The sequence below is a fragment of the Dama dama genome, chromosome 30 (genome assembly GCF_033118175.1).
Source record: "Dama dama isolate Ldn47 chromosome 30, ASM3311817v1, whole genome shotgun sequence".
Classification (NCBI taxonomy): Eukaryota; Metazoa; Chordata; class Mammalia; order Artiodactyla; family Cervidae; genus Dama; species Dama dama.
Genome location: NC_083710.1, coordinates 29,092,446 through 29,118,887, shown reverse-complemented (window position 1 = coordinate 29,118,887; position 26,442 = coordinate 29,092,446). Strand labels below are relative to the sequence as shown.

The 26,442-nt window shown below is 43.9% G+C and overlaps 1 protein-coding gene across 2 annotated transcripts in view; it reads right to left on the bottom strand.

Moving 5' to 3' along the window:
- Positions 1-26,442, bottom strand: part of DCLK1 (doublecortin like kinase 1) — a 335,163-nt gene that overhangs the window by 128,273 nt on the left and 180,448 nt on the right. The window lies entirely within an intron of this gene.

Genomic DNA, 26,442 nt, shown 5'->3' with positions numbered 1-26,442 from the left:
TAGTAGGGAAATCTGAAAGTTCTGTTCAGCAGGAGTCTCTACTGAACACTGCACTTGCTCCTTTGATAAGAAAAAAGGGGGGTGAGGAGGTGCCGATTGGACCGGGGATTATGGTTTTTCAGCTCTTCTTCTATTTCTTCTTCATTCTTTTCTGTGCTTCCAAAAGAAGGGCTGGACCAAGAAGGGGAGACACTTTAATGAGGAGGCAGAAAGGCTGATCTGAGTTAGCCAGACTTCAAAGACCCAATGAAGTGGGGGAAGCTCCCTTTGTGACTTTCCAGATGGGTCTGGCCACCTCAGCTCAGGCACTGACAACCCTCTCTGGGGGCAAGTCAGCCAATGCTCCCAGTAAAACTGCAAAAGGGCATAGTTTGGTTTTTTTGCCCTCTTTTTCTTTCTGAAGTCTTGTCATCTTTTCTCAAATACTCTCCTTCCATTTCTGTGAGTCAGCACCATTTCCTTCCCAGCACTTGTCATAATCTGAAATTATCCCGTTCACTTAAATTTTTTTGTTTGCTTATCATTTCCTTTCTCGACTGACTTTACATTTCATGAGGGAAGGGACCTGGTCTGTGTCATTCACCCTGCAACCTGGCACTTGGACTAACGCCTGGCACACGGCAGTATTCGATAAGAGGCTGCCGAGAGACAGACAAATTCCTTGCCTACTCCCTACCTCTTTTCCCCAACTTACAAGGACAGTGACCATCAGTCCTACCGTCCCTCCCAGCCCGCAGTGGACACTGTTGGCCCCACCAACGTCTGTGTTGTCTGGGTGGGATCAATACCATCCCCATTCCCAGAGGCCGGACCTGATGGGATGAGGCCAGTCATAGCTTTTTCCTGGCACAGTGTAGAGGTGGGCATATGATACCATTTGGTGCAATCGGAGAGAAGAGATATGTGATATAATTTGGTAAAATTTAAATGGCTGGGGAAAGAGGCAGTTCCCGCCTCCCCTTCCCTCCACAGGAGCAGGGAAACACGGAGCCCTGGGGGCCTCTGGCAGCCATCTTGCCCCCATGAGGTAAAGGCTGGCACACACAGGACAACAAGGTCAAGAGCTTTTCAGAGAAAGGAAGCCACATCCTTGGGACCTTCCTTGCTAACCTCTGGTCAAATTCACTTCAGGTTCTCTGCTGGATTCTCCACTTTGCTGGACTCATTCAGACTCTTGCTTTGAAGACCACCCAAGGTGGGAATCCCTTACTGCTAACGTTCCCTCCCAGAAGTCTCATTTCCCAAGATAAGTCCTGGCAAGGTATTATTTCATTAACTGGGGAAAAGCCCAATATGAATTAGGTTTAACCCTCCCCAAGAATATTTTCACTTAAAAATGCAAACAGACACAGATGTGCTTCAGTGTTCTTACCTAATAATCCAGAGAGGGAAACAGAGCCAGCAACCACACAGATTCATCCTGCTTTCTTCATCTTTATAAGTGGGATTCATAGAAAACAAAGTCAATCACTGTAATGAGTTTAGGAAGTAGGTGTTTTCCAATCTTCAATTTTTTTCAATAAATATTCATTTATTTGGCTGTGCTGGGTCTAGTTACAGCATGTAAGATCTAGTATCCTGACCAGGGATGGAACCTGGGACCCCCTGCATTCGGAATGCAGACTTTTAGCCACTGGACCACCTAGGAAGTCCCTAGTTTTCACTTTATTAGTTGGTCAAATATCCCGCTTTTTGAAGTCAAGGAACAAAAGAACTGCAGCAAAGTCTTGCACTCTTAGTTGAATGAGTACAAGTCTGAGTGAAAACGATACACAAGAGATATATATTTAAAGGTTGATGAGGCTTCTGAGGAGAGAATGATGACCTCTGACTTGAAGGTCTGCAAAGACTTCACAGAGGTTGTATTTGTGCTGGACTCTGAGGATAGACAAGAGAGACGAAGGGCAAGAATGTGACCCTGAGTTACACCTGATGAACTGTGCTGGGCCAGCTGGGTATGAATGCAAGGAGGAAACTACTGATGGAAGTCAAGAAAAGTGAGCTGGGAGCAGGCTGTGTAGGACTCAGAATCTCGCTCTCAATTCAGTTGTCTCTGGAAACTCAGTGAAGACTTTCAAGCAACACAGTGACAGAACCAGGGCGGGGTAGGAAGAAAGACTGAAGGATGTGGCATTTGGTGGTGGCCTGAGGAATGGTAAAGGGAGACGTCACAGCAACCGAAACTAGGAACGGTGGCGGTTTTGTGGACACCAGCCAGGCGTCTGACTCCCTGCTACTCCCACCCCAAACCAAGCCAGGGCTCAGAGGAGGTGGGGACTCAGACTCAGTGTTGGTTAAACAGTGTTCTGTGAGCCTAGGGCCCTAACCATCACCTCTACTGACATTTTTATGGAAAAACACTTTTTCTCCCAAAAGAACAGCCTAAAATCAAAACTGTTGGAGCTCTTGTAATTAAAGTTGGTATATTATATAAGTTATTTTTAAGTTTAAAGATAACATCTCTAAGAATATTCATTTTTTTTCCTCTATATTCCAGGACTGCTTTGAGATTTTTGTCTAGACAGATTCACACCCTTACAAATGAGCTTTTGAGCTTAGGATCTTAAAATAGGACTGTGCTGACACTGTAATACAAATCAGGAAGGAATAATGGTTGGAGTAAGCTTTGTTTCTCTTTTTCCTGATGAGTTTTGAATTAATCGAAGATGGGTAACATAGAACAGATAAATTATGGAAGGAAATAAAATGTTTTTATAGGTATTAGTAGAGAAGATCTAAGACATTATGAATAAGGCACGGGGATTAGGAAATTTCAATCAATATTAACTATTATTTCTCCACAGAAGATGAGAAATTTCTTATTACTCAAACAGGATCGGCCATCTTGCTATTCAAATCAAGTAGGAGAAAATGTTGGGTTCAGCACAAAGAACCAGAGGATGGATTATGCTAATACTAAACTAGGTTAAACAACTTATTTTCCATTAAAAAATAATTCATTTGAGAAGATGGGTAGGGAGAGAAAGCAAAACAAACATTTTAAAATTCTTTATGGAGCAAAGGTACATACTAGATGTGCCATGTGGTGAAGTGCTAGAGCATCCGCCGCTGGACACAGTTCCATGAACATACTCATGACGATATGAGGTCAAGAGGAAATGTAGCACACGAATACTGCATCCCAAGGGGAAAATATATTTTATATAGGCTCTGGTGAAAGAATATGCAGTTGTTAACGGAAGAAAAATACACAGCCTAAAAGTTGTGATTTATCTTTTATTCGGAGACCTTACTGAGGACTGTGGTCCAGGAGACGGCAGTTGTGGTCCAGGAGGCTGCTCAGTTCACCCTTTCTGTTGGGGTGAACATCCTTGTGGGGGCAAGGATGCACGTAATCAACTCCTATTGTTGATTGAGCACACACAGAAAGACACTTCTTTCCCTTACAATTTTGTGCTAAGAGATAGTATTCAGATGCACAGATTTCCTTGCACAAGAAACCATAAAGCATTTGCAAAAAACAAAAACAAAAACAAACACTTCTACACAGCCCTGGGGAATTAGAAAACCTGTTCCCAGAAGTCTGTGCAACTCTGTAAGCCCAGACAGGCTCCTGAGCCGCTGTGAGCACTCATCATAGGAATGTTCGTGTGTCAGGTAGCACATGCAGCACACAGTCTCCATATCACACAGAAGCGGCTATTGTATGCTGCGGAAAAAGAAACGAGGCAGTGGGATGGACAACACAGCTGCTGGTGGCTCCTCCGCCTGGCCCTCTCTGGCTCTCACTCCCAGACTGGCCTCCTGGACAGTGTTTCTGGGCCATATACTCATGAACATGAGTGGGCCTCTTTAAATACCTACAACTTTCTCTGTCTATGGCATTCTCCAGGCAACGATACTGGAGTGGGTTGCCATTTCCTTCTCTGGGGGGATCTTCCTGACCCAGGGATCGAACCTGTATCTCTTGTGTCTCCTGCGTTGGCAGGCGGATTCTTTACCACTTGTGCCACCTGAGAAGCCCAAGAGATATCTGCTTTTGTGATCAGCAGTAATCCTTTGATGTTCAACTACATGTTCGTTTTTTTCCAGCAGATAACTGGCATATATCCTGGCTCCTCCCTTACCTCTTGGGAGCAGTTCCTCAGAACTCTCTGAGAGGCTGTCTCCTAGACCACAGTCCTCAGTAAGGTCTCCGAATAAAAGATAAATCACAACTTTTAGGCTGTGTATTTTTCTTCCGTTAACAACTGCATATTCTTTCACCAGAGCCTATATAAAATATATTTTCCCCTTGGGATGCAGTATTCGTGTGCTACATTTCCTCTTGACTTCATATCGTCATGAGTATGTTCATGGAACTGTGTCCAGCGGCGGATGCTCTAGCACTTCACCACATGGCACATCTAGTATTTTCCTTTGCTCCATAAAGAATTTTATTTTTTTTCCATAAAGAATTTTAAAATGTTTGTTTTGCTTTCTCTCCCTACCCATCTTCTCAAATGAATTATTTTTAATGGAAAGAAAGTGAAAGTGGCTCAGTCATGTCCAACTCTTTGTGACCCCATGGACTATACAGTCCATGGAATTCTCCAGGCCAGAATGCTGGAGTGGGTAGCTGTTCCCTTCTCCAGGGGAGCTTCTGAACCCAGGTTTCCTGCACTACAGGTGGATTCTTTACTAGATGAGACACCAAGGAAGCCCATTTTTAATGAAGATACACAGAAAAACGTTAGATGCATAGCCTCTTGGCTATTACTGTTTTAGGTTGCCCACTAAGTCACTTTTCGTTTCTTCTCTTCAAACTATGGTAGCCTGAACTCTCTTTACAATATGAAACAGAAATAGAATAAATATAATTCTAGTTATAAATTGTTGCTAAGTGGTTTTACCTAGCTAAAACTATATTACATACTGGATGTTTGAGAAATTTTGGAAATATGAAAAAGTTACGCTCGTGCATCGCACAGAGTCGGACACGACTGAAGCGACTTAGCAGCAGCAGCAGCAGCATGCATCTGGGAAATAGTCACAGAAAGCACAATATGAGAGTATATTGGCAAGAACTTCATAGCATTGAACCAAACTCGCAGTTGGCAGGTGACCAGACACTACACAGCTGATCATGGCACTGACCAGAGAAGATGATTAATTTTCCTTCATTTCCAGGCTAGATTACTTTTATTCCAAGTTGGTGTTATCAGTATAGGAAAGAGGAAGGAATATTGAGAGACTAAAAAGGTGCATTACCAAAATGATTGTTAATGAAAGTCTTAGCCCAGCATTTCTGAGGCTGCCAGATTCTGAGTTGATTATGAGTTCTCTCTCACTAAAAAAAAAAATTCTATGACAGCAAGGGTCATAGCTTACTCATCATTGAATCCCCAGCTTCTAGTTCCGTGCCTGGCAACTAGTAAAATCTCTTAATTCAATCAAATAAACAGAAAGGAGATCACTTGAAAAATGAGAAGAAGATAACTGGAGAGAGCCAGTGATTTTAGGAATGGTTTTATGAGGCTCTAAGTAGCAAATAAATATTGAAAAGAAACATTTATTGTTGCATTATGCTTTGGAATCTCTACTAATTATCCCCCCAAATTTCCCATGAGGAAGTTAAGTGCTCTATTCAGTGAATGAGAAAACATAAAAATAAGTTAAGCCTAAGTATAATTGTATCATATTAAGCATTTAAAGCAATTCATTTCTTAATCCTTGGAACACATCATTGTTTTGCAGACTGAAGAAACAAAGTTTTTTTTTTTTCCAAAGTCACAGAGATTCAATAGTTCGAGGTCAACAATAAAACCATGCTGAAGGAAATAATTTGTAAGTGCTATTCCACCCAGGTTCCTTTAACCATAGCATCCTTATGATTATCAACCACAAAGGCTTCAGGTCCCCAATCAACATCCCCTGTTTTTGACTCCTGGGGTTAGCATTTTCAAAGCTAAGTTCTGAAAGTTCAATCTGTGTAATAAAAAAGGCTAAAGAGCAACATAAAGGAAAGTAAGCTATGCATTCATGGAAATGTTATTATCTTATTTACATTTTGATTTATCACTAACCTATGGAGGCTACAACCAAATAAACGCTGAGGGCAGCCTTTATTTAAAGCTAACTCAAGCCCTCTGGCATATGTGTATATACACACTGCAAGGAAGAATAAGTGTTTTAAAACAAGTCACCAAGCGAGCAAATCAAGGTGATTTGATTTTAAAGACAGAAGTTACCGGGAGTTGCAGGTCAATGGACTTTTTACTCTAAATCTATCCTCAAGGCTCTGGGCGATGAAGTGCTCATCGCTGGCCAAAAAGACTTCAGGTCTCAGTTTGTAAGTTAACTGGCGCTGAGAGGGAAGCCCACACTAAATTTCCAGGATACCAGGGAGCCAGGACCCAAGAAAAACAAAAGAAAAACAGAACATTCATAACAACCACTCGCATTTGAACCTCTGCATTTGAACACAGAAACAGGTTAGCTTCTTCCCAGCAGAGAAAGAGCCAAGGAGCATTTCAGAGGGCTCTTGTGAAATCTAGAGTCCCGACACACAGCAGATATAAAGAGTGGATGTCAGCACTTGGAAATTGCAGGAATGACCTCGGCTTCTCCAGGCAGCTCTCTGCCCCTCTCACACCCTCCCTTCTCCAGACTGGTCCGGTTTATCTCCCTAGTCCTGGCTTCCTCCCCCGCTCTGTAAGATGCTTAGCCTCACCTTTAACAAGGAGACAGAGCAGATGCCCCTTAAATTTCATCGTTCATCCTCTCATGCTGCCCCTCTTCTCCTTTCTCTTTTAATTCTTTCACCTCTTCTTCAGTAATGCCTCCCTCTTTCTCTTACTTTGTCTCTCTAGACATCCTTTCCCTAACTGGTCAAAATTTAAAACTAAAATGAAATCACAGCAAATCCCCTACAAAGGAAAGAGTTCTGTTCCAAGAGCGCATTCCTAAGTTCACTTTGTTTGTAAATCCAACAAAGTTAGCCTCGGTATCCAACTAACACAATTGGCTATATAGCACTGTACTGTAATAGGTTTTTAACACTTTGCATGCAAGTAATACATAGAAAACAAACACAAAAAAATAAACAATTTTAATCTTACAGTACCTTGAAAAGTATACTACAAAAGTCCAACAGCTGGCATGCAGGAGTTGGCATCGAGTGAACAGGCAAGAAGAGTTACTGACGAGGAAGGAGGGGAGGTGGGCGACGGTGGAGCTGAAGGATCGTCAGCAGCAGGAGAGAGAGGGCAAGCTGCAGTTTCACTCAGGCCTGACGGCACAGGTTCTGGTTCCTTGTTGGAACCAGACGCACAATTGTATCTTTGAAAGTTTGAAACTCAAAGGTTCGTATGTAGGGGGCTTACTATAAATGTACAGGTGACCCCTGAACCACATGCACCGACCCCCATAGAGAATCCATGTACAACTTCCACTCCCCAAAACTTGATGACAATAGTCTACTGTCGACCGGAAGCCTTACTGAGAACACTGTCAATCAACACACATTTTGTATGTTACAGGCATAGCTACTATATATTTAATGCATTCATGACACAGTTGTTTCTCATATGTCAATATTTCTAGGTTCTGTGGTTTGTCTGTGAGTTTTTTCGAATTGTTGAAAATCTCCAAAAACTGTTTCCAATGTATTTGTGTATAGGTGGACCTGGGCATTTGAACCCATGTTCCTCAAGGGTCAACTGCATGATGGCGAATATCTATCTATCCCTGACCTTTAAAACATGACTGACCACTGGATTGCATATAACTAAACAGCTGGATGAAGCAAAGTTTGTGTTGGGGTTCTCTGTCATGGTTGTGGCCCTTGGTTTCCAGTTCAAGTGCCCACACCTCACGTGGAGGTTTTCAAACAATCCGGTCCAAACTCTAAACAAAACACCAGCAAGAATTTAGGAGGTGGAGGGCAATGGTACAAAGATGAAGAAAAGCAAAAAAAGGAAGCCAGCGGGGCCTGGGAGTATTGTTTTCTCGTTGTTTCAAATTAAACACACACTGAAAAGAAAATGAAAGCTTATACCCGGAGACTCAGCCCAAATCCCAACGGCATGACCCTCCACCTACATGTTTCAAGCACCATGGTAACGTGGCATCTTTAAAGTCATCAGTTATCCTGCGAATATTTTCAACAGAGATTAGCACAGCATTTCCCGTGGGGAGCCGCCAGCTGGGAGGTGTCCTCCAGCTGGCTGGAGACCGCACAACTGGCTTCACACACATTTCAGAATTCGAAGGACTTCCAGAGGGTGAGGCAACCCTGGCCAGGGCAGGGACCCCACCAGCTCGCACCCCTGAAAGCCAGATGGATGAGAAAACAAACACAGACCATGGCCAAAACCCTGCCCGTGATCTTTACAACCATCTTCCCTAAACATTCTTACACACACTACGCTTATTCTTTAATGGGCATACGAAAAAGTGATCATTTTGAGTGACAAGCAGAAACGAATAAATCCATTCTATAGCCTCATGTAACTCATACCGACTCTAAACATCTTGATTTGTCTTTCTCAAAGGCATTGAATAACAGATTTGGAGTCATCATGATAACAGCTTGGTTTGTAATTTGCATCAAGGTTTATAATAAAAGGAGCATATGACTGTCATAGTGGTCACAATGATAGCCAACACCTGGCAGAACTGTTGTCAAGGAGACAGTGCAGGTTCAAACCTGGATGTGGAGTGAAGGGCTCCGGGTGGGCTGGGGCGGGGGGAGTCCTCAAGCTTATGAAACAGAAGAGAGCACTCCAAACACTGAATTGTTAGATGAAACCCAAAAAGTCGATTTGATTTCCAGTGTTGTACTTATACCTCCTTGCAATGGTGATTTCCCATGAATTCTTGTCACATTTTAGGGAGAGGAGGATTAAAAAAAAAACAAAAAACTAGACTCAATTTTGAATGGCTTGATTCCAACTCTACCATTTACCATGCTTTGCTTAGGCACTCAGTCGGTCTGACTCTTTGCGACCCCATGACTGCAGCCCACCAGGCTCCTTGGTCTGTGGGGATTCTCCAGGCAAGAATGCTGGAGTGAACTGTCATGCCCTCCTCCAGGGGATCTTCCCCAAGGATCGAACCCGCGTCTCTTAAGTCTCTTGCATTGGTAGGCGGGTTCTTTACCACTAGCGCTACCTGGGGAAGCCTGAGCTGGGAGACACTCTCCCAAAGTCACACAGCTCCGAGTGTCCCAGCTGGTGCCAAAACGGGTATCTGACCTCCAAGCCCGCTGCTGTTCCCCCTGGGCCCCGCGAAGCTCTGGTCAGGACCGGGAGAAGCAGAGGCCCAGAGAGCTGCCGCCTGGGACCAACATACAGAAGCAGAGTTTGAAAAACCACACCTCTCAAAATGGAATGCCCGCTGCTCTTTCCTTTGTTCCAGAAAATGACTGGGCTTCCCCACTGCCATCCTAAAGAACTGGAGTAACTGCTGTCAACTAGGATCTTAAGGAACACGAAGAGAGGTTGATCCACCAGTAAATTAACCAGTGACAGAAGGAAAAAGAGCCTAAGGAAGGGGGGTGGCTTGAAAGATCTCCCCAAATTCTGTGTTAAGATAAGGAAGAAAGGAGGGAGTGGAGTTAAGATTCCGAGCTTCTGCAGTGGTGGGGGAGGGTTCAATCCCTGGTCAGGGAACTAAGATCCCCAAGTGCCACGTGGTGTGGCCAAAGAATTAGGGGGGATAAGGGAGAAATGAGGACCGTCAAGGAGGACCTTGGAATCCAGGGTGCAGGGCTCCTGGGGGAGGCCCTCCATGACCTGTCTGAGGTCACAGTCTAGCCTGACTCAGGAAGGAAGCCAGACCGCCCTGGTTCGGGGGCTGTGCTGCAGACGCCCCCTGACCACCTTACCCCCTCTCTCCTGAGCTGTGTAAAGTGCATCTTTCCCATCTAAATGGGAAGACGGCCAGGCCTCGGTGGGCTGCCCTGGGCCTGAGAAACACGGCAAGGGAGGAGAGAGTCGATCGAGTGGGTGTTGGGAGGCTTATGAGGGAGCAGGGCGGGCAGAGGCTACAAGGACAAATGACAGAGCTGGCGGCACTGAACAAAGGATGGGGGCTGGCTCAGCACCCCTGATTCACCAGTGAGTCAGAGTCTGCGAACAGGAAGCACAGCCTCAGACTGTGTTCTGGAAAAGGCCAGGGAGGTACACTCGCAGAAGATTGCTGTTTTATCATCAGAAGCAAAAAGAGCCACCACTGCCAATGATCACTAAATAGGAGCCGAACTCTTACATTAATTAAAAGTCATGCAATGCACATCTGGGCCAATTTTTCAATTACCGAGAGCTATAACAAGAGATGACCTCAAGGCAAAGATAAGCTCCCAGGAGGCTGTGTCCATCCGATCCTGGTGGCAGTCAGGTCATCTGGACGTTAGAACAGCATCCAAGCTGCTTTCCATTTTGAGGTCAAGCAGATTCAGGCAGGAGACCCAGCAAGAGCTGACCGGTCCTCCTCCCACCAGTGCTTGGACCACGTGCACAGGACGTGTGCACCATCACCGCCCACGGCGGTGCTGTCTGGGATACCGACTCCCGGATGTCACCTCCTGGGACAGGGAGCTGCACCACTCTGGCTTACAGAGGACGGCATCACCAGGTGACCAGGACACAGGACCCCCGGAGTGAGATTTGCCCCTGACACCTGTTCAACAGGGTCACACGGCCTCACTGCATGCACCCATGAGAAAAGACCCTGATGCTGGGCAAGATCGAAGGCACGAAAAGGGAAAAACAGAGGATGAGATGGATGCATCACCGACTCGACGGACATGAGTTTGAGTAAACTCTGGGAGCTGGTGATGGACAGGGAGGCCTGGCATGCTGCAATCCATGGGGCTGCAAAGAGTCAGACACAACTGAGCGACTGAACACCAACAACATATATGTGCTAAGTCGCTGAGTCGTGTATAACTCTTTGAGACCCCATAGACTGTAGCCCACCAGGTTCCTATGTCCATGGGATTCTCCAGGCAAGAATACTGAAGTGGACTATATACTGGGGTCCCTGGAGAAGGAATATGGCATATATACATTACATATATATATATACACATATATACACACATATATATGTATATATAAAACTAGGTAAGCAAGGTCCTACTGTATAGCACAGGAAACTACATTCACTATCCTGTAATAAACCAGGAAAACAGTTTTATATATAACTTCCTTGGTGGTTCAGCAGTAAAGAATCTGCCTGCCACTGCAGGAGATGTGGGTTTGATTCCTGGATTGGGAAGATCCTCTGGAGATGGAAATGGCAACCCACTCCAGTATTCTTGCCTGGGAGATCCCATGGACAGAGTAGCCTGGCGGGCTACAGTCCATGAGGTTGCAGAAGAGTCAGACACGACTTAGGGAGTAAACAGCCACAATAAGTGAATCAATTTGTTGTACTCCAGAAACTAACACAACATTGTAAATGGGCTGTACGTCCATTAAAAAAAAAAAAAATGATCCTAAAAAAATAAATAAAATACCTGGAAAATTAAAGGAATTATTTTAGGTGTTTAAAAAAAAAAAAGAGAGGAGTGCTGGGCACTGGAGCTCTGGGAGAGTGTGTAAAATGCTAACCGCTGCCTTCAAGGGTATCATACTAGGGCTCCCCTGGTGGTTCAGTGGTAAAGAATCCGCCTGCCAATGCAGGAGACACAGGTTCGATCCCTGACCTGGGAAGATCCCAAATGCCTCGGAACAACTAAGCCCATGTGCCACAACTACTGAGCCTGTGCTCTAGGGTCCGGGAACCACAACTATAGAGTTCATGGACCACAACTACTGAAGCCAGGGTGCCTAAAGCCCATGCTCTGCAACAAGGGAAGACACCACAATGAGAAGCCCGTGTACCGTGATGAGAGGGCAGCCCCCGCTCTCTGCAACTGGAGAAAAGCCCAAGTGCAGCAACGAAGACCCAGTGCACCCCAAAATAAATAAACATTAAAGAACAAAGAATAATTAAGTTTTCAGGGACTCTGGACCTAATGTCCATGAGACAATGAGAGAAAAAAAGAAGGCCAAACACATGTAGATGTGAGAGTAGACCCCATTCTAGCAAAAACAGAGGGTGCTGGGGACTGGCACAGTCCAAGAGGGGTTGGAAGGAGGCAGCATTGCAGTTGCGTTCCAAATTATAGGCCTGCACCCAGGTCACCCGCTATTCACTTAAGCGTCACAAGCTAACAGCAACTGACACCAGTCTCTTCCCAAAGTCTACTTCTCTTTGTTTTAATAATTCTTTTCTTTTTTTCCTTGACGTGGACCATTTTTAAAGTCTTTATTGAACTTATTACAATATCATTTCTGTTTTCCATTTTGCTTTTTTGGTTGTAAGGCAGGAGAGATCTTAGTTCCCCCAACCAGGGACTGAACCCTCACCCCCTGCATTAGAAACCTTAACCACTGGACTGGCAGGGAAATGCCCACTTCTCTGTCTGGACAATGTGTCCAGGCTGCTACCCTATGAAGCCCCGAGCTGCCCCTCTAATGCAAGCCTTCTGTATTTCTGCATGAACTGCAGGGTCTGATCAGAGTCTTGCAGTTTCTGATGTGTAGGAACAAATCCATATTTTTCTTTTCTTTCTCTTCTTTTTAAAAGGATGGCTGTCCCAGGGTATCCAGCACGTCACTATAAAGTCTGTCATGAAAGCGCCACCCAAACCAAGAATTCTTAACCTGTATCCATCAGACCAAGAGCTCTTAGTCTGGGTCCTAGCTTTGAGGATATGTAACTTCTTGAAAGTGAAGGCGCTTGTGTGTGTGCACATGCATGTATGTGTGTGTACTCATGGCTGTGCATGGAAACGTTTATTTTTCTGGAGTAGGGTCCATACCTCTCATTAAGTCCTCATGAAGGAGCCTATTCCCCAGGAGATTAAAAAATCAGTGATTCGGACCGTGGCTCACCAAATTGAAGCCTGCAAGCCAAACCGGGCCACAGCCAGATAAAACAGTTTTACTAGGACACAGCCTACTTGTGTACTTCTGTATTATCTGAGGCTGCCTTCATACGGCAACAGCAGAGCTAAGGGGTAGCAGCAAAGACGACGTAGTTTGTTAAGCCTAAGATATTTACTATCAGGCTTTTTGCAGAAAAAGGTGCTAACCCCCAATTTAGACTGTATCTTTAATTTCTGGCCACACCTCCAAGCATGTGGAATCCTAGTTCCCCGACCAGGGATCGAACCCATGTCCCCTGCACTGGAAGAACACAGTCCTAACCACTGGAATGCCATGGAAATCCCTAGACAATATTTTTTTAGAATCATTCACTGCACTTGAATGGTTACTTGTGAATAATTCACCATTCAAATCCAAAGGTGAGCATATAATCTTTGAATCAGTTTCCTGCCCTAACTGGCGAGTTCATAGATTACTTGATGGACTCCAGACACCCCTCCTCCTGTCCTCTTTAGAAGTCTGCTGGACAGAGGAGTGACCAAGAGAGACAAGTGAGAACTCTTCCAAGAGGACGCTGCCATAGGCAGCCTGGGCCAAGCTTCCTTTACAAACTGCTAGCAAAGAGAGAGTTAAGCAAGAGAATTATCATCACTCTAAATAATTCAGAGTCCTGCTGCTGGCTACAAACCAAAGATGAGAAATTATATAATTAGCTGCAGCGCATTTAAGGGACTGCATAAAAGATGCTAATGCTATCACCACTTTCAGGCCAAGCTGCAGAAATGATGCCATCTATTAACTGGTCTGTAAGATTGGTCCAAATAAAGAGAAACATCCTAAAGGGTATTTCCAAAATAATACTATCAATTAGTTTGATAGAAAACTTTTCTTGGGCCTCGGATTAAGAAAAAGTCTTACTCCATTTAAATGTGGTCTAAGTTGCATACTTCCCTTTGCAAAGCATTCTTTATATTAACTGTATTATCTTTAAGTCAAGAATCTTTTCTGTGCATTTTGGTGGTTGTTTTGGATAGCTCTCATCATTCTGATCTGTTTGCTGGCAGATCAGGTTATGTATATAGATCTGAATACATGCACTGAGAACAAAGCAAGCAGACGCCATATAAACACGACCACACTGAACCTCAAGTTTATGCAGAATTATTCTACATTAGTGTCTTCCATGCTTGAAACCTCAAGGACACTATGCCTTATCTAAACCTGCAGGTTGCATGTGAAGCCATGTGTGTGAGGCAAGGGAGAGAACTGCAGAGTCAGATGAAATGAGATGATGTGCGTGAAAATCACATTGCCGAGTGTCGGTGGCCCATTTCGATTAGAGATCTCAATGGACGGAATCAAAAGAATTAGGGTTTGAGCCCTGATTCTATCCAGACTGCTTTGGGGTCCTGCCCTTGGGTGGGTCAGACTTCAGCGTCTTTGTTTCTGAGGCAGAGAGAGCAGTACATATTTTCAACCAGGCCGCTAAGTGCCTCTAGGTCCCACGTTGCTCGAGTCAGTTGCGCATTATTTACAACTGCATCCCCATCCACACCCTCCCATGCACCCCACCCCACACACTCTCCCTTCCCTCCCTACTTCCTTCTTCATTGCACTTATCTTCTGATGTTTATGCAATTCACTTACGAGTTTGCTTATTAAATACCTTCCTCTCCCAGAATATAAGCTCCATGTGGGCAAAAGTTTTTTTCTCTTTAGTTTACTGTTAAATACTTGCTGCTCAGTATGGGATCTAGCACATAGACATTCACTAAATAGCAGTCAAATTCAGTAGAATTTATACCTATATGTATACACATACATAAGATCAGAATTCTTGACATAATAAGTTGAATTCGTACTGAATTCAACTTATTCGTAAGCCCTGAATTTGTAAACCCTCCAAAGTATATTCATTGATCCTACTTTTCATATTTGTGAAATCCATTGTATATGGTAACATTTTATATCTCATTTGAGGAAGAAGAAACAACAGTACTCCTTTTTTTCCACAGGTTTTTAAAGCTAATCCTAATGTCACCTAATCTGACTTTAAATGGCATTCTCAGAATAATTCTGTTGAAAGATAATCAATTGTGAAATGAACAACCAAAAAAATTTTAAAACAGTATACTCACTGAAAGGACTGATGCTGAAGCAGAAGCTCCAACACTTTGGTCACCTGATGCAAAGAACTGAGTTACTGGAAAAGACCCTGATGCTGGGAAAGATTGAAGGCAGGAGGAGGAAGGGACGACAGAGGATGAGATGATTGGATGGCATCACCAACTCAATGGACATGAGTTTGAGCAAACTCTGGGAAATCCTGAAGGACAGGGAAGCCTGGAATGCTGTAGTCCTTGGGGTTGCAAAGAGTTGGACCCGACTTAGTGGCTGAACAACAATAGCAACAGGTTTAGCTAAACTGTCCCTAAAGTTGAGGCGCAACCTTACAAAAGGAGAGATTTTGTTTTTTCCAGTGATCAACTTGAAAGATTTACAACCTCAATTCTCAATAGTTGAGCAGGGAGTTTTGTGGTTCTACCAGAGAAATGTCCCAGCTGTCATATCGGTGGGACACCCTACAAGTGATTGATAGATAATTACTGAGCCATGGGCTCTGGCGTACTAAAGGTAGAGACTGATCACTAAAGTAAAGGTAGAGATTGATGTTGTCTTGAGAGAAAAAGGATGCTAGCTCTCCCTCTGACCACTGGACCACAGTTTTCCTTCACTCATCCCCTCCTCTGAATCCAGAGATGCAGGGTCTTTTATTTCTATTGCTGGCACTTCTTGACAGGATTGCTGAGTTTTTTGGACTTTGTTCTGATGATCTGATAAGATTCATATGAATTTAGAGAAACTCCTTCAGAGCTGTTATATTTTTTAAAATAATTTTATTCATTTATTGGCTGTGCTGGGTCTTCGGTGCTAGAGGGATTTTATCTAGTTGTTGCACATGGGCCTCTCACTGTGGTCGCTTCCCTTGTTGTGGAGCATGGGCTTTGGGGCGCAGGCTCAATAGTTGAGGGTCACGGGCTTAGTTTCTCCACAGTATGTGGGATCCTCTGGAATCAGGGCTCGAACCCATGCCTCCTGCATTGGCAGGCAGATTTTTTTTTTTTTTTTTTTAACACTGAGCCACCAGGGAAGCCCCAGATTTGTTTGGGTCTCCAAAAAAAGTGAAGACTCCTGATTTCACAATGACCTTGGTTATTGATACATCAAGATAAGTCACTCCTACAATCATTTTTTTTTTTTAACTAGGAGTTTTACCCATTTGTTTATTTTCCAGACCCACTGATAGAAAAAATCTAGCTGTAAGGAGCAAAGATTCATATAACATCAGGATCTTATTATATTTCAGTTATTCCAAATACTTACAGGAGTGAAAATCTGTAAAGACAACCTATATCCACACTTGTATCAATTACCCAACTTTGAAACTTGATTTTAGAATCACCTTCACACCAAGTATTTTTCCTTAGTAATCCACTTCATCTGCTTTCCAGGAAGTAGACATTAACTTCCCAGAACTTTATTGAAACTCCAAGAATCCTTGACATACAGAAGTCTCTTAACACACTCTTGCTGCAGGAACTGAATCGGTAGATTTCACAGGAACAAAAGGCTGAGTGCATATGCCCTGTGGACCTATGTTAAGAAGAAAGCTCGAACTGTACCCCTCTGTACTAGGGACATGTGTGGGTCCAGGGCGGGGGACAAAAGAACATGCTGTCCTCCTCTACAGGACTGTTACCCAGATGGAAGAAGGCAATGACCCAACCAAAGCTGGACACTGCCACTGTCAGCCCCGAGGAAACATATGAAGTTTACTGTAGCCTTTTATGCTTTTTCTTTTTGTCTGAGAGCTTGCAGGCAGCTATGCTACTGCCGGTCTTCAGCTAGACAGGCCCCTAGCAGCAGAACTCAGTTGGCAGGAGAAGGGGCCAGTAAGCCAGGCAGACCTCATTTCAACTCCATTCTCTGTCATTATGTATCCACAGGCAGAACTCGGATGTTGAAAGCTCTTAAATGGCCAGAAGTAATGGCTAACGTTAATAAGATGTTGGCTGGCATGGAAACAATGAAAGTCCTGGATGGAGGTTCAAATATGCACTTAAAGGAGAACCTGACTTGACATCACTATCGGAAGCCCCAGGGAATTCAGCAGGCCATAAGCCCACGCGTTGTTGGGCAATAGTTTAGAGAGGCCAGCGTCACTCTGAGGCTGCATGTGAACAAGCTAGATGCCTTTATTAAGTAAGTTCATATTCCCTAAACTGTTTGAAGCCCCCAAGGAATACAGAATTCAATCCTGGGTTTACTTTAAGGAGGATATTGCTGACCACAAAGTACCCAGAGAAATGTCACCGGGATAGCAGGGTGGTCTTAAGAAAGCTCTGCCTAATGAACCTGGATAAAAATTTGGGGGAAGTAATGGGCCTCAGTCCTCAAATATCTGAAGCATTGACAGGTGGAGCAGATTCCTACACGAATTCAACCATCCCTGGAGAAGGGAAGAGCTACCCACTCCAGTAGTCTTGCCTGGAGAATCCCCATGGACGGAGGAGCCTAGCAGGCTACAATACATGGTGTCACACAGGACTTGGACACGACTGAGTGACTAACATTTCTTGGGCACTTACCATATTCAGGGCACTGTAATAGGTGCAGTGTTATAGAGATTAATGACACTCAGGACCAGTCTGAAGGCACCTGTAGTTAAGATGAAATGAGGAGTCTGGGACCCCCGTCTTTTATTCCAGTTCTATTACCTAGTAAGTATATGATTTTGAACAGTTTCTTATCTGCTATTAATGTCACTGTAGTGCCACATGGCAAGAATTTTTCTGAGAATGAAATGAGATCAAGATGTATAAAAAGAATGAGAAATTAGTAATTGATTGAAACCGAGTAGATGGGAGAGGTTTTACCACAAAGGCCACTTTTTTTTTTTTTTTTAACACTGAACTTTCTATTTCATATTGGGGTATAGTCATCACCACCTCAATGAACATGAGTTTGAGCAAACTACAGGAGATAGTGATGGATAGGGAAGCCTCGTGCACTGCAGGCCATGAGGTCGCAAAGAGTTGGACACGATTTAGCAACTAAATTACAACAACAAATGGCCAATTAACGATGCTGTGGTAGTTTCAGATGAACAGTAAAGGGACTCAGCCGTACATACACATGCATCCATCCTCCCCCAAACCACCCTCCCATTCGGGCCGCCACATAACATTGAGCAGAGTTCCACATGCCAAAGGCCACTTTTGAATGAAACCTCAAAGGACAGAAGGGAGTTGGGTTTTGGGTGACACAGGAGAAAGGGCAGAAGAACATTCCCGGTGGATGGGACAGTATGAGCAAAGGCAGAGATGCAGAAAATAAAGGAGTCTTTGGGGAGACCAGCGATCAGTGCTGTGGCTAGAGGACACGGGAAGAAGAAAGTGATGAGAACACTCTACAAAGACACAAAGAAGCTGACTTACTGCACGGGAGGACTAGAACTGCATGTCAAGGAGGACCTGGGCAGTGCAAGGCTCATCAAGGGAATTTAGGAGAATCAATCTGTGTGCAAACATGGCTGGAATCAGGAAAGCAAAGTGAAGAATCTTTGTAAGTCTAAGCAAGAGATTATGAGAAAGGAACCCAAGATAAAGGCAGTGACAATGGAAATCAGGAGAATAAAACTGTTGGACAGGAGGAGTGAAGGTGAGCAGACAACAGAAGACAACTCCATGGTGACAACCTTGGGGTTAAGGAGAAGGCTGAAGCCATGCACTAGAATGGGAAACACAGAAGCAGAATAAAGTTGACCAAGAAGATGATACATTCAGCTGTGGACTGTGTTGGATTTCAGGTGGCTATGGAAAAATTGGAAAGCAGTTCATGAGAGAAAGTTGGAAATATGGTTCAGGGGCTCATGAGAGGAGTCAGGGTTAGAGATGTAGGTTTGAGAGGAGGTACACTTAAAGATGAAGCATGTGTTGTCAAACATAAACGAACTTGGGTTTGAACTCTGCCTTCCACACTAACTAGCTGTGTGGCCTTGGACAAATTGCTTATCATCAAAGCCTTAATTTCCTTAATTGTAAAATTGGGAAAATTATACATACTTCAAAGGCCCTGCTTATTGCATACCATCTGGTTGCCATTTGTCACCGTCACTGTCTACCATAACCATCACTGCTGAAACCATTAAGGTAGATGAATTTGGCTAGGAACAGAGAGCAATTAAGTAGAAAAAAAAAAAAGTTGAGGAATGAATCTTAGGGAACAACTATGAGGGGATATATGACAGAAGAATAAACTTGAAAGAAGCTTAGGAAGAGTCAAGGAAGTGGGCAGAAGATCAGGACAGACCACGAAGGACAAGGGGCATCAGGAAAAACATCCAATGTGTCTCTATTCCTGCCCTGGAACTATGTTCATCTCTGCCACTGTGTAGAGACACAGATGTAGAGAATGGATGCATGGATACAGGAGCTGGGCTGGGGGGTGGGGAAGGGAAGGGTGGAATGAATTAAGAGGTTGGGTTTGACATAAATACACTACCTACCATGGGTAACGTAAACAGCTCGCGGGGATCTGTTGTGTAGCACAGGGAACTGCTCTGTGATGACCTAGATGGGTGGGGAGGGTGGGGGCAGCCCAGGAGGGAGGGAACACATGTGGAGGCATTGCTGATTCACTTCGTCTTACAGCAGAAACCAACACAAAATTGTAAAGCAATTTACTCCAATAAAAAAAATAAAGACAAAACAAATACCTCCAAGGAGTCAGGAAGGAAAAACATGGAGAACACAGGATATAGTGATGTGATGATCACCCTTGTTCAGTGATACTATTATGTAAGGGGAAATGAGATTTTCATCCAAACTCCAAAGGGGTATGTATCAGATACACAGAGTGAATTGCAAGACGGATAAGCTTCTAGAAAGGTCCATGTAGACGCAAAGAAACGATTGCTGGCCTTAAGTCTTCTTACCCACTTTCAAAGGTATAAGAGGTATTAGAGAGAAAGGGGATTTCTGAGACGGATCTCTTTAGAAAGAGCTGCGCTGTGAGCCCCTGAACCCCAAAGGAGGGAAGATGCTCCCTCTCATCCCAGCTGGGGCTCCCCTGGGAGATCTGAAGAGCTCGGTCAGTGTCATCCATGGACGGAGGGAGATAACAGACTGGTGTTTGAGTGTCTGGTTTTTCTTCCGAGAACCTCTGGCAGCAGAGTAAAGGAGATTTGCTGGCACTGAGTGGCCTGTGGTTGGGGCAAAAGACATATGAGTGTAGTGACAGATCTGAGGGAGTGAGCTGGCATGAAGATCATTTACATTCTTCTCAAGAGGATCATCTGAGGCCAACAAGCAGAGCTTGGGAACACCAGGACTGAGGGAGAAGTAGCCAAAACTGGAAGAAACTGAACTCACCACATCGAAGAAGAGTTGAATGTTCCCAGTGAGAGTCCCTGAGGAACCGATGCAAACACTCGAAAGAGACTTCGCTGAGCACCTGCGCTCACGCCCAGAGAGGCTGAGCCACCGCAGCACAGTCACGAGGATCCACCACCCGCTCCTCATCACCCAGCCCCACTGCCCCGTTCCCTACTCCAACCCTGGGAGGATCAATAGCACAGAGGTGGCGAGTAAAGAGGAGAGAAGGTATCAACCCTACTTTTTTTTTTTTCCTGCAGAGAAAGAACTCACTACATTGGGCCCTGGATCCATAAGGAAAAACCATTCCAATTTGGAGTGACTACTACATAGGACTACATGTTTCCACTTCTGAATTGAGATGATGGTTTGTAGCTAGACGAGTTCATAACATTTTTTACTATCTTAGGAAAGAAAAGTCTTTTTTTTTTTTTTTTAAAGATTTTTTTTTCTTTTGACTGGATCATTTTTAAAGTCTTAATTGAATTTGTTATACATTCCTTCTCTTTTATGTTTTGTTTTTTTCACTGCAAGGCATGTGGGATTTTAACTCCCTGACCAGGGATCAAACCAGCATCCCCTGCACTGGAAGAAATAGTGAAGGACAATTCTGTAAATTAAAAAAAAAACAACAAAAACTTTTGTGTTTTCAGCATACCATTTACCCAAAGGTATAAAACGTGAGTCAGGCTGAGGCGATGGAGGTTTCAAGGACAGTATTTTTAAAGCTGTTTGGCAGAGACAGAAAGGCACTGTGGTTTGATGAAATGATTGACAGCTCCTTTAGGATAGGAGAAATTGAAGCATGATCATGAGTTGAGAAGAAACAGATTATAAAACCGAGGTAAAACAACAAATGTTCAGGAACAAGAGGAAAGGAATGCTGAAAAGGCAAGGTCACAAATAAGAGAGAAGACAAAGTCAAGAAGATTATCATTGCCAAACAAAGACCCTTCTTCCTTTGAAATATGGGCGGAGGGGAGAAAATGAGTGAACGTTCAGGGACATTTTGGGTCTAGAAGGACAATGAAATAAAATAGTTTACTGTGAATTGGCTTTGATCATCCTGGTGGTCTACGAGGAAAGTTCATCTTCTAAGAATGAAGGCAGTGGGTGGGTTTTACTACTCTGGAGGGCAGAAATAGGACCACTGTGAACAGGTCAGAGAGAGATTTATTTAGGGTAAATATAAGAAAAAACTTATTTAAAAGCAGCATTAGTGGAAAGTGGAACTGGCCTTCTTATAAAGGTGTAAGTTGCCAAAACAGAGTGCTTTAGTTGGGGATAGATGAACAACTGTTGCAGTGCTGTCAGGAGGGACTGTAAACTCATGGTTTCCAAGACGCCTCATGCATATGATTCATTCTCGATGTTACATTTTGTAGGTTTTTTCATGTCAACAATTCAGGTGTCACTGTTACTGATTATAAGAAAAAGAAGCCCCATGAGGACTAGAAGAGAAAACATTAAGAAAAGATGGCATGTGTTAATTAATAATGGCATGTATAGTAATACAATGTCTTTCTTTCCTAAGGTGAAAATCATCTTTTCATAGAAAAGGAACTAGCTGGTACTTGAGTTAGATTCTGTCTCCAAAGTATAATGTGTCTCTACATGTCTCCAAAGTATCTATAGGCCTCCAAGCTTGGCAGCGAATTAAATTAGAAAATACCTCTATGTTCTGGGGAACTTTATACTTACGCATGAGCTGAAATGTAACCATGGAGGAGGAAGTCTCCAGAACCCCTTTAATTTTTCTACAGCTAAGACGCAATTGGGAACTTACTGACAAGAGCAAAGCATGTAAGCCAATGGGCTTTCTGTTTAGAATTCATAAAAACTCATACCAGATTTTCTATTCAAAAAGAAAAGGTCACAGAAACGTGGCAATTATTCACCACTACAGTTATAATTTTTTTTTTGAAATAAGAACTGTACATTTCTTACATCAAAATCTATTGAACCTATCAAGTATTCCAGCATCAGGTACCACACATCTGAAATAAATCTGCTCACAGATTCCATTTAAACGGGACACATCATCCAATTAAAATTTAAACCTATAAAGAATTGTCAGTCTGTTGTGACCCATCAGATATTTTACCACAATATTACTCCAAAGAGATAAAATATACAAGCAAAAATTAATATTCTGAGTCAAAGTTCAGCAGCCAAGATCCTTTGACAGCTTCAGACATAAGCAATATTAAAAGTCATAGGAGGGTCCTATTTCACAGAAGTGTTACTGTCTACAATTATTTGTGTCTAGTGCACTGCCTGGCACATGGTAAGTTAGCTTAGCTTACTGAATAAATGAATGGATGTATGAAAGAATGGGCTTCCCTGGTGGCTCAGATGGTAAAGAATCTTGCTGCAATGCAGAAGACCATCCCTAGTTGGGAAGATCCCCTGGAGGACAATGTGACAACCCACTCCAATATTCCTGCCTAGAGAATCCCCATGGACAGAGGAGCCTGGTGGGCTCCACATGAAAGAATGAATGACTTTTGCTGGCAGTAGCTCAAAAGCCACTTTGTGAGGAGGTCTGGCCAACCCAGACACTAAGCGTCTTTCTGGTGTCCCCAGTGACCTTGTTGTTTCTCGGCATCACCAGCCCCAGGACAGAGCAGCAGATCCATTAAAATCCCTCTAACCCAAATCATCGTGGACCTAAGAGCTGGGACTTTCTGAACATCATCAGCTTTAGAAATCTGACTGGGTCTAACTGTCATTTGGCTTAACTCTTCCAGAGATTCCCTCCAGAAAACTGTGGGCATCTTCAAAGGTCACTGCATCTCCTCTCACCTCCACCACAGGGATAAAAGCTGAGAGTGGGAAAAAAGCAATAGATAATCACTTTTTTGTTCTAAAGTGCCCCAGCAGCAAATCTTCGTGACATCTGCCTCCAATTAAGCCCTTCCAATGCAGCTTTGTGGCTGAGTCCAGCTGCAGTCCACCAGGAGGTATATTTCAGCTGAGGTGTCATTCACTAACATCATTCACTAAAGTAATAAGGAACACAGTTTTGAACGTGCTTTGACATTTATTATCTCATTTGAGGTCCATTACAACCCGGGGAGGGGGGGGAAGGTGTTTTACAGAATGGAAAGCAGGCTTGGAGATGTAGAGACCACACAGCAAGCAGGACACCGGGCTTGGACCAGACCTTCGTCTCCTAACCCTGTCCCAGTATGGCTTCCACTATGCTGGGTTCTAACCCTACTTTCTCATCACCCAGAGTTGGGGAAAGCAATGAGGACCCTGTGGTACCTGGTGTAGCTTCTGCTGCATCTCATACAGGACCTGAGTCCTTGTTTCCAAGGTCAGGATGGAATACTTCTGGGAACATGTGTCAAGAGGGTCCTGGGTAACCGATACCATAGGGTCTACAAGAGAAAGCTGAGGAAACATCCCTTCTCGAATCACACACCCAGGAAGAACACTATACTCCAGATGGGTCTGTCTACTGCAGGAGAAACCTGGACCCGAATTCCCCAGAGACAGGACTCTTTGTTACAGCAACCTTAGGAGACAGATAGACAACATCCAAACAAAAATATGCAAGTCTGAAGTCATGCCTATTAACACTAAGGAATTAATATTAATGCCTATTAACATTAAGGAATCAAGGGCACAGGGGAACTGGTAAACAGAGAGGATGAGCAGAAAGAGAAAGGCAAATACCATATGACACCACTTATACGTGGAATTTAAAATAGGACACAGATGCACTTATCTACAAAACAGACTCACAGACAGAAAACAGGCCTGTGGTTGCCAAGAGGAGAGAGGAGGAGGGAGGGATGGACTGGGAGTTTGGGGTTAGCAGATGCAAACTAGTATACATAGAACAGATAAACAGCAAGGGCCCACGGCATAGCACAGCAATATGTATTCAGTATCCTGAATCCTGAAATAAACCATAATGGAAAAGAATATAAAAAGGAATGTGTGCGTGTGTGTGTAACACCAAATCAGTTTGCTATACAGCAGAAATTAACACAACATTGTAAATCAACTCATTTCAATAAAAATATTAAATTTAATTAAAAAAAAAAAAAAAAAGGATGAGTGAGATTTAAACTCCTGAGCAGGTGTCAGGCCTGGCAGGGGTGAAGTAAGCAGGTGAGGAAACTGGACGAGCGACTCTGGGGGGGTGTTGGCTTTGAGGGATGGACAGAAGGTGACATCCTATGACAGGCTCCTCACCAAGGAGCTGCTTTACCCTCCTGGGTAGAGGCAGGCATTTCTCAACAAAATCCTCTCACTTTTTAAGGGCAGCAAATTATAAATTCGTCAGTTTATCATCAACATATAAGCAAAACCGTGTGAAGCTTCCTGTCTCCAATTTGGCATTTCCCTTGACTATGTTTCATCATTTCTAAATGAGACCACAAGCCACGACTGAGGAAGTATCCACTGGCCTGTGTCTCTAAAAATAGTCCTTCATCCACCACAGTAGAAGGTGCTAAGAATCCAGTGATTGATGACGATATTGCTAAAATGGTTACATTTGGAGCTGGAAGAAGGAAGGTATTTTTTTTTCCGTGAAAACGGGGGAGGAAGAAAGCCCCCTCACGGTTTCTAATATTGATATGGCTCCACTGTAGTCCTGTGAAATAAACATCTATAAAGTCACAATGTCTCACTGGAAAAGACCTAAAGAGCCGTCTCCAGGAGCCTTCCCAGCAGTCATTAGGGGAGGTAACGCTGCTAATCCTGAACTCTCTGCGAGCTGGCTTAATTTCGAGAGACAAAATAAAAGTGCTGCCTTGTGGCAAAAGCCCACTTCTTGGTGCCATTAAATCAAGCAAAGCTTCTGTGCCAATATTAATTCAGTCATTGCTGGCCCCCGCCTCCCCGTTGCTCCTCCCTTCAGGAAGCCCCTATGGAAGATGCCAAAGGAAGTCTCGACCTGCAAATATCGTTTAGCAAGTACAGATAAGCTGCAGCAAATCATGCTCAGAGCACTTTAAAAAAAAAAAGATTCAAATGTTAATACATTAGCGCCAGAACATGCTGTACAAGCGATGGGGAAACTGCAGTTGTCAACGTGTGAATTTAGTCTCGGGGTAGGTTCATGCCAGGAAGTAAAAAAAAAAAATCTCAATTTAGACTTCGTCTCTACCCCTACCCCCAAGCCACGTGCTTCCCGGAGGATATGGGGGAGTACACGGTTACTCAGCAGATGTACTTCACACCAAGAAACGCTCGGGGTATATTCATCCCAGGAAAGGATGTGCGGTTCTCCCTTTGTCATTAAAGTTTTAGTCTGAGGCAGTCCTTCACGGGGCCAAGCCACAAATTATGGGCAACGTCCCCTGACACCCGCGTGAGCGTGCATGCATGTGCATGAGTGTGCGTGTATATATATATATGCATTCTTATTAATGAGAAAGGTTTCTACAGGGAAATCATGGGGATTTTGCTGTTCTACGTTTCAGAAAGCTGGCCTGCCCATCACAGCAGATGAACACGAGTAGGCTGCAGCCGCCTGTGTTGAGAGAACACTGTCAAGGGCGAAAGTCCACCCCAAGCCCACCCCAAGAGAATCAAGGTGGGGGAGAAGCTCCGAGTCTCCCTGGGGGCTGGGGGCACATGGAGGGCAGCAGAAGCCCAGGCCAGCTCTGCTGATCTGAAACCGAGCCGGATTCCAGTTCAAGTCTGACAGGCTGCTTTCAAAGCAGCAGACTCAAACTTTCATTTCAGAACGCATCTGGTCTCTCCGTCCGTCCCATCAGAAACAGCTATTTTCTTCAAATTGAAAATAAGGAGGTTTATTCTTCTCAAAACTGTGCTGTCAGCTCTTCTGCCTGACTTCTAACCTTCACTTCTTTTGCACAACAGCTAAGCTGTCTCATCCGACAAAGGGGTGGGCTGGGAGAGCCCGCCCCTGGACATTACACGAGTGATGGATTTGCATCAATCTTTGTCTCCAAGGAGAGTCTATCAGAGATAAAGATGCAAAGTATTTAGAGAAAACATAATTAGAGGGAAAGAGGTACCAAACCACTCTTCTAGCCTTTTCAACCAAAACATCAATAACTTAAATCTCTTCAAGTGATAGAGCTACAAAATCTTTTATTAGGCATTTAAAGTTTTAATGATAAAGGGGCAACCTCTCT